We start from the raw sequence: 9,279 nt of genomic DNA, 5'->3' as shown, positions 1-9,279 counted from the left end.
TACTTGTGATCTCTGTCTGTCAAATAAATAAGTAAAATCTTTAAAAAAAATGGAGGTAATATTTTCATTTGGAAGAAAGCTGACATGTTCTTTCCATTGCTATTGCTGCCTGGAGCTATTACAATTTTCTATATTTTTTGTATCAGTTTTGGAAATTGGTGCCATTCAAGGAACTAGTCCATATAATCTAATTTTTCAGTTTTGTTAGCATAAAGTTAGTAATATTAATATTAGTATATAATATTAGTAATATTCCTTAGATACCCTTAGTAATATTCCTTAGATACCCTTTTAATGTGTGTAGGATTTGTATCAATACTTCTGCTTTCATTCCTGATACTTGTTATTTGTATTTGCTTTTATTGATTGATTGATCTGCATCAGGTTTTATCCATTTTATTAAACTTTTCAAAGAACCAGATTTTTCTTTGTTAGTTTTTCTGTTGTTCATGTTTTCTATTTCACTGATTTTCACTCTTTATTATTTTCTTTCTTTACTTTGGGTTTAATTTGCTCTTCCTTTTTTAGCTTCATAGGGTAAAAATTAGGATCAGCAACTTTGAGTCCTGCTGATTTTCTATAAAGAAGACTTGTTTCTTTTTTATATTCAAACTTATAAATTTCTTACTAAGCACAACTTTAGCTGGTTCCCACACGGTTTGCTATATTATGTTTTCATTATCTCTCAGGTAGTTTTTTTTTCTTTTTTATATGAACCAGTCATCTTTTACTGAGCATTAATTCTCAATCAAAATATGGAAAGATTTACACCATCATGTTTTTTAAAAAGGGTGCCAGGTAAAAAAAGGCCATGATCAGGAATATAGAGTCATGCTCCACACTGAGTCCTCTTCAGTGGCACTTGCATAGCTCCTCATATTTGAGTTCATTCTAAGAAAGGCAGTAGTTTAAAAGCATGTAAGTAGGGCATCTGGGTGGCTCAGTGGGTTAAAGCCTCTGCCTTCAGCTGAGGTCATGATCTCAGGGTCCTGGGATCGAGGCCCACACTGAGCTCTCTGCTCAGCGGGGAGCCTGCTCCTACCCCCACCTGCCTCTCTGCCTACTTGTGATCTGTCTGTCAAGTAAAAAAAAATTTTAAAAAAAGATTCTATATTAAAAAATAATAAATAAAAGCATGCAAGAAGCCAGCACTATAGAAACCTCAGCAATGCTCCTATTCTTCACATTGACATACTTATAATGACAGTAATAATAACCTCTTTGACGTGTTCCAAGTCTGCTTTAAGAGGGAAACCCCACATCAATATCCAGCTTTGTAACTTCCTTATTTTGAAATCCTTTAATTTCTTCTCCTTCACAAGTAACACAGACACCATATTGCTGTTCTGCGTATCCACTATCCAGGTAGATTTATTTTATAATTCCCCTTATAATTACTTCTTTGACTCAATGGTAATTTACAAGTAGGCTATTTAATTTTGAAGCATTTGAGGATATTTCTGGATACCTTTTTGTTACTGATTTATAATTTAGTTCTATTGTGCTTAGAGGAAATTCTCCAAAATATTTAAATTTTTGAAATTTATTGAGACTTATTTTAAGGCACAGCATATGGTCTGTCTTGCTTAAGGTTTCATATGCATGTGAAGAGAATGAGTTTTCTGTAGTTGTTGGATTGAAGCATTATAAAATGTTAATAGAATCAAACTAGTTGATAGTATTTTCAGATACAATTTTTTACTATTATTTGTTCTCTTACAGGGGGAAGGATAAAAGTATATTCAACAAAGATAAATGTCCCTAGTTTTGCCAATAATTCCTCTTTCCTTGAATTCTTTTTTGTCTGATATTATTATAATCATTTCAGCTTGTTTAAGCTTGCCATTTGCTTGTATATATTTTTATATTCTTTTACTTTTAATATATAAACATCTTTATATTTAAGTATGGTTCTTGAAGGCAGCATATGGTTGTGTCTTGCTTCCTCATCTAGTAAAAGCTATTGGAAAAGTCCAAATGGAGCAAAAAAAGATCTCTAACAACCAACAAGATAATAGATTTCAACCTAATTTCATCAATATTACATGAAATGTAGGTACACTTATCAATACCTTCTAATTAAAAGCTTTTTTTGGGTTAATTCAATAGTTATTCCATTTTTAATTCCTCTATTGGATACTTAATTATATCTCTTATTATTTTTAGTAGTTGCTCTAAGAATTTGACTGTGCATCCTAATCACATTATTTTATATTTAAAGTAAATATTATGTCTATTCATATAAAAATACTTTGAAGGTTAAAATTTCATATACTCATGAACTTTTGTGCTATTATTATCATGTGTTTTATATCTATATAAGTTATAAACTAAACAAAGCAATTGTTTTGCTTTAAACTATTATCTTTTAAAAATATTGAGGTAAGAGGGAAATGATATTTTAAAAATTTACCTTCATATTTGTCATTCATGATGCTTTTCATTTCTTTTTCCTGTAGATCTGAGTTACCATCTGGTATAAATTCCTCAGTCTTAAGAACTATCTTTAGCATTTCTTATAGTTTATATATTCTGATAACAAATTCTCTCAGCTTTTATCTTTTATTTTTTTTGCTTCTGTTTATCTTAACATTTCTTTATTTCACTCTCATTTGAAAGAATATTTTTACCGGATATTGAATTCTGTGTTGACAACTTTTTCAACATATTAAAGATGCTATTTCTTTTTTCTTTGGTTTGCATTGTTTTTGGTGGGAAGTTGACATAAGATTCTCTCCCTAAATGTAATCTATTTTTAGCTAAGCTTCTTGAATCTTCAGATTAATGTTTGTTTTTGTGGGTTTTTAAAAAACTGAATTTGGAAATGTTTAAACTATTAGTTTAACAATATTTTTATGCCTCATTTTCTCCTTCTAGGACTCTAATTTCAAGTACATTAGATGCCTGATAATGTCTTGGGAGTTACACATAATCTCTTCATTTTTGCATCAATCTTTCTTCCTCTTCTTCATATGGATACTTTTGATTGACATATCTTCAAGTTCACTTACCATTTTTTCTATTATTCCCAATATACTTTTAAGTGAATTTTTCATTTCTGAGATCTCACTTTTGAATTATAGAACACCCATTTAGTTTTAAAACAGATTTTTATTTTTTCATTGAGATTTCCCAATTGTTTGCTCAATTTGACAATCTTTTCTTCCATGATCTCAACCTACATGTGTAATGCCTGCTTTAGTCTTTTTCTGCTAATTCCATAATCTGGGTCATTTAGACCTTTTCCACTAATTGCTTTTTCTTTTGATTATAGATCAAATTTTCCTGTTTCTCTGCAAGTATTTTTTTTTTAGTCTGGACATTTTAGATAATGTATTTTCAAGTTTCCAGATTGCTTTATAATTCTCTGAAGAGTATTTGTTGTAAATTATTTGCTGATCATTATTGCTGATCATTAGGAGTGTTTTATATTCTGTTAGCATGACTCTTTTTCAATTTTTTTTCCCTTTGTCCTCAGGTGAATGCCTTGATATTGTAACATAACTTCCACCTCTAAGACATGACCATTCCAGGGTTTTAGCGGTAAGCCTTAAGTATTAACCAAGCCCCTCTAAAACTCTAAAATCTGGTTTACTTGCTGTGGTGCTTGTTGAAATATCTATGCTGCATTTTCAATCTTCTGGCTCTTCTTTTGTCCTGGGTTCTTTTAAGTATCTCCTGATAAATGCTTAGTTTGTGGATCATACAAGGATTTGAGGGGAGTTTATTTGCAGATTTGGGAACTCTCTGTAGCTTCCTCTTTGTCAGAATCTCTCCCCTTAATTTCCAGGTGAATTAGCACCTTTTAATTCCATTATTTGACTTTTTAAGTCAAACTTTCTGCTTGATTTCTACCTGTCCCACCATTTATATTTTTGGCAGTATTTTCAGGATGAAAACTGAATAAACATGGATCTTGTAATTGTCTGAGTGAAGGGTTAGTCCATTATAAGTTTCTTCACCATTACTAGACTTGGAAAATCAGCAAACTAATATTTAAAGTGATAGCAGTGGGAACTTTGTCTTTGCCGCTCTTCCTTTGTTCAATCAACCAGTCTTGGATTAAAATGGAGCATAGTGTCATGTGTTTCTCAGTAATGCAAGTTCTTACTATAGCTTTAAATCCAACTTTATGTACCAACCCCTATAACCAAAGGATCATAATTATTTCTGCTTGATCTTTTATAAATTTTTTGTTTCTGAGCCTCTTGGTAGCACTAACATCATACCTACTCACATCTAGGAAATATCTGCTAAATAAGTCAAAAATACTAATAAACGTGACCTTAATGAGTGATTTGAGCATGACTTACAATGCAGCAGAATATTCTTCCAATTAGGGGAACAAAGAGCCAGTGTAGCATATGCATATGGAATTTTATTTCTTAGCCAGGAAGGAAAAAAAATGCTATTTAGTTCTTATGAAAGGAAGTATGACTTCTTATTTCTCTGACCATATTTATTTTAGTACAGTTCTCTTGGCCTTCAAAGCTGGAGAAATTGTCTCGAGCTTTATTTGACTTTTGTCATAGATTTTACCCCCATGTTACACTTCTTCCACTCTTTGTATCTTTCACTGCTCTGATATTTTCAAATGAAAAGGAATTTGAAGGACATGTATACTCCAATACAAGCAGAGAAACTTTCTTCCAAAAATACAGCATGTAATATTAGTGATAGTACCCAGCATCATGCTTCCCCCAGAACTTAGTGATACTTAACTGTGGATTGATTGCCACTAGGTCAAGAACTAAGTGTTTAGAAAAATCAAATAAGCATGTTAGGACAGAATACCAAAGGGCAAATCTTAAAAAAACTAACATCATATGAAAGTTTTCTCTTTCAGTAATACCCTCAAATTAGGGCTAATTCATGCTTCTTTTGAGAAGACATAAAAGAAAAATAAGTCCATGACTGTGAAATAAAGAATAGGTAAGAACACCATGTGACTTTGATTTATTATACACTCATTTGTCTTTTTCTTCCCCTTTTGACTGTAAACTCTGACAACAGAGTTTACTTTTTCCATCTTTGTATTGCCATATTCCCTCAGCACAGAATCTTACATGTAATGAGCTCCTAATGAGTGTATGTAGCAATTAAAATTTAGGTCATTTTATTTTAGTAAATTCTGGATATAAATTCCATACTACCTTTATTTATGAAGAGTATGATTCACACTACTGAATAAAAAGAAATTTATTCCCCAGTTACCCAATTGCTCAACCTTAACAGTTGAGAAGTTTCTTTCTAGTAACTCTTTTGGAGTAAACAGCAAAATTTATTAAGATATATTGAATTTTTGAACTATTTGTGCATTCTTTTCTCTATTTCGAAAACAAAATATATAATAATTTGGCTTAGGTCATAATGTATGATTTTATATGTAGAATAAATGTTCATATCTAAATTACACTTTATCACTTTGGTCAGTGAAGAATTAAAAAATTACTAAAAGCCATAAGAAAATGGAATGAAGGGAGAGTAGCATCTGAAATGATTAGTACTGCATAGAAACAGGATAGTCCAGATTTTACTGAATAAAATTATAATTTTTTTTCTTTCAAAAGTGCAGAAGAGGTTGTTTTTTTGTTTGTTTGTTTAAAGATTTTATTTATTGGGGGGCGGGCGGCGGCCACGGAGAGGAGCGGGGGTGGGGCGGCGTGGTCTGGCTCCGGCTGGGACGGGAGTGTGGCACGGGAAGGCAGGGCCCGCAGGCTGCTGATGGCCTGGGCAGCGGCAGAATCCTTATGAGTCCACATGTTTCTGCTGTACTTGTAAAAGAGGCACTTGGGTGATGGATTAATAGGAACATTGAGATTCTGTGAAAAGTTTGAAATCGGAGAGTATTCAATTTTCACCCTAGTCCGGCAGCTGTGCTGCTCACTTAAATACAGATGAATGAAGACCCCATTCGGGAAGACCCCTGGCCAGCGGTCCAGAGCAGATGCAGGCCATGCTGGTGTGTCTGCAAGTATGATGAAGAAAAGGACGTCCCGCAATGACCTCTCAGATCAGCGATGCGCACCTGGCCCACACGATGATCGGCAAGGTGGTAGAGCACATGTTTGAGACAGAGGATGGCTCCAAGGACAAGTGGAGGGGATTGGTCCTGGCACGCGCCCCCATCATGAACACGTGGTTCTACATCGCCTACAAGAAGGACCCTGTCTTGCACATGTACCAGCTCTTAGATGATTATAAAGAAGGCGACCTTCGCATTATGCCCTATTCTAATGATTCTCCTCCAACAAAAAGGGAGCCGGGAGAAGTTGTGGACAGTGGTAGGCAAACAGGTGGAATATGCCAAAGAGGACGGCTATAAGAGGACTGGTATGGTCATTCATCAAGTGGAGGCCAAACCGTCGGTCTATTTCATCAAGTTTGATGACAATTTCCATATTTACGTCTCCGATTTGGTGAAAACATCCTAGATGTCATCATGGACTTGGCCAAATTTGTGGAACTATTAAATATCTTATTTGTAGACATAAAGACTTGATTCTTTTCCAGTTTAATGAAAGCTTGAATGTCCCTGTGAACCCACAATCTCTGCCAGCAGAACCGGTTTGTTCTGAATAGTACAGATTGATGTGAACACAGAGCATTTTGTGTAAGAACTCCTTCATCTTACGAGAAGTCTGTGTGTCTGGAAGGGAGTTCCAGGCAAGTTTGGTGAAGTTAAGATAGCACCGCGGTCATGTAGACTGGTCTGGACTGCCCCAGCTCCCGAGCACCGTAGTTCTCCCCACCTGCTGCCACGCTGCAAGCATGGTCTGGCACTGTCAATACTGCCTTCTTGGGGCTGCCTGGGTGGCTCAGTGGGTTAAGCCTCTGCCTTCAGCTCAGGTCATGATCTCAGGGTCCTGGGATCGAGTCCCACATCAGGCTCTCTGCTAGGCAGGGAGCCTGCTTCCTCCTTTCTCTCTCTCCTTGTGATCTCTCTCTGTCAAATAAATAAAATCTTTAAAAAAAAAAAATACTGCCTTCTTCGTTGAGACATGTATGGACCTCTCCCTGTCCGCATCTGTGTGTGTCCATATGCGCCACACACACACACACACACACGCTTCCTTGGCAGTCCTTTCCTTGTGGATGGGGTGGGGGTTCAATAATATTCTCCAGTTTAACAGGAGTGCTTGTCCTAAGTCAGTCCGATTTCATATATTACTGCTGTTTATTTAAAAGTAAATGTGGGCACAGGAGACACAGGGACGTTCAGCGTGCTTTGGAGGTCAGAATTCAGACGCCTTTTCAGTCTGGAGGCTTTAAACCATGAATCCGAATAGGAATCATTTGAACAGTTGCTGGACCCACATTAGAATTTAACAAAACAGAAAGCTGGGTAAAAAGATGCCTTTAATTTCTAAGCTTTGTAAATTTTTGTTTACATTTTTTATCATAAATACTTTTTTTGTTTTAAAGCAAAGCCCAGGTACTTGGTCTATACGGTGTGATGCTAGGGTGCTTTAGACGGCACAACCTGGTCCGTCAGTCTATACGATCAGCAGTCTGGATTCTAGTACGTGATTTGAGAGGCAACAGTGCGTCAGTGGTTTGCGTGCATGTGGTAAGTTCCTGGCAGAACCTAGTGCTTTGATCCAGAAATACAAGTTTGAGAGTGGTGTTTCAGCCTTCTGACAAGTTCTCTGGGACACTTTTATTTTTATTACTGTTCTTACTGATACCTGGTTGTGGTCAGAAGGCTTCCCCCAGCTGTTCCCCACAGAGAATATGTAGACATGTAATGGCCCGGGTCCCCTGACACTTTCTGTGGTGCTGAGCAGTCTTGGCTCCCGGTGTTCTGCTGACGTGGACTCTCCTGTCATCGCTCTAGCTTGTGGGTGTGACTGTGGCCCTCAGCCTCACAGCCGTTTCGTGGCTTGTTCCTGCAAGTTGGTTTTGACCGAAATAGAATCACAGAAGTGGTTAGGTGGCAGTGACATGGTCATCTGTCACATTGTTTCAAATGAACCCTGACGGTTTGAAAGCCAGGAGAGAGGCAGTACGGAATCCAGTGTAGAGGTTGGAGAGCTTACCCGAGGTTGGGGCAGAAAGCTATATGCACATGTTGCCAGCCAACTACCAGCAGTCCGTGCAGCCTCTGTCATGGCTGTTCTCAGTACTGGAGATTCTGTTGTTGGTGGCCTTACTGCTCATGGTCCGCGTGGTGCCCGTTTTGCCTTCCGAAGGCTGTGCGTTGTCATGCTGTTGGACGGTGACCCCCCCCCCCCCCCCCCCGCCCACCGCGCTCTAGGATGCAGTCCCTCCCCTCGGGCCACAGGGGGAGCTTGTCTGCCTCTGCGCCTCTCCCTGCGGTGCCTGCCTGGTCTCACACTTCTCTGGCTTCATCAGGGGTTGTGGGGCATGACTGTCTGTCACCTTTTTCCCAGTGGCTCTGGTCAGGAGTCCCTGCATGCCAGTCTCCAGGCTGAGTCCACTCCCCGAGCACAGGCAGACATGTGTGCCCCAAGAGTAGGGCGTCCGGTGTGTGCACTGTGCGAACATGGTACAGTGGCTTTGGACTGAAAACCAGTGTTCTTTGGAGTATCCTGAGGGCTGCGTCAGTGGCAACCTTCCCAGCGTCACTTGACGACTTGCATTGTGGTTTTCCTGCGAGTACCTTTAGCAACTTCGATACCACATGGTCTGCCACTCTCCTGATGAACGTGACAGGTGATGATCACCATTATTTTCATCATTTCCATTTGTTGCCTTTAGGTCAGAAGGAAGGGGAAGGTGTTTTTTGTTGTTTTCCTTTCTCCCCCCCCCCATTCTCTTTTATTTTGGTGCCTTAACCCACACTTGCGCCATGACCAATTCCACTCCCTCGCCCGGTACTTTGTTCTAGGCTCATGTTTCAGATCTGCATGCATTGCTTACCTTTTCCTGGTATCAGAATGTTGGTTCCTTGTTGTAGGAGCTCGACATGAGTTTCCAGAATTATCATGGGACTTGTGACTGCACAAGCCCTGAACCTGTATAAAATGTCCCGGCCTTCCTCACTGACCTGCTATCGTGTTCCCATGTCACGGGCAGTGACATCCGGCTGCCACATGAAGCTTCCAAGGAAAACCTTAAATGCAGACCATCCTTTTTTGCATGCTCTATTCTAAGTAGAATGTTCAATGTAACTAACTGAACTTGCATGTGAAAGATATTTAGTTTTTTTGTTTTCTATCTTTGTTTTGTTTTCTGTTTTCTGTATATTTGCTTCCTGTACCGTCGTAGTGGTTGTAGGATGAGAATGCACTGGCGAGCCAGAGCCAGCAGAAGGTG

At 38.2% G+C, this 9,279-nt stretch overlaps 1 pseudogene; it reads left to right on the top strand.

The window, feature by feature from the left end:
- Positions 1–5,886: 5,886 nt before the first annotated feature.
- Positions 5,887–6,434, top strand: LOC111159225 (annotated as a pseudogene).
- Positions 6,435–9,279: the final 2,845 nt, after the last annotated feature.

This window comes from Enhydra lutris, unplaced genomic scaffold, assembly GCF_002288905.1.
Source record: "Enhydra lutris kenyoni isolate GAN:26980312 unplaced genomic scaffold, ASM228890v2 scaffoldscaffold67, whole genome shotgun sequence".
NCBI lineage: Eukaryota > Metazoa > Chordata > Mammalia > Carnivora > Mustelidae > Enhydra > Enhydra lutris.
This window is presented reverse-complemented; position numbering and strand designations above follow the sequence as displayed.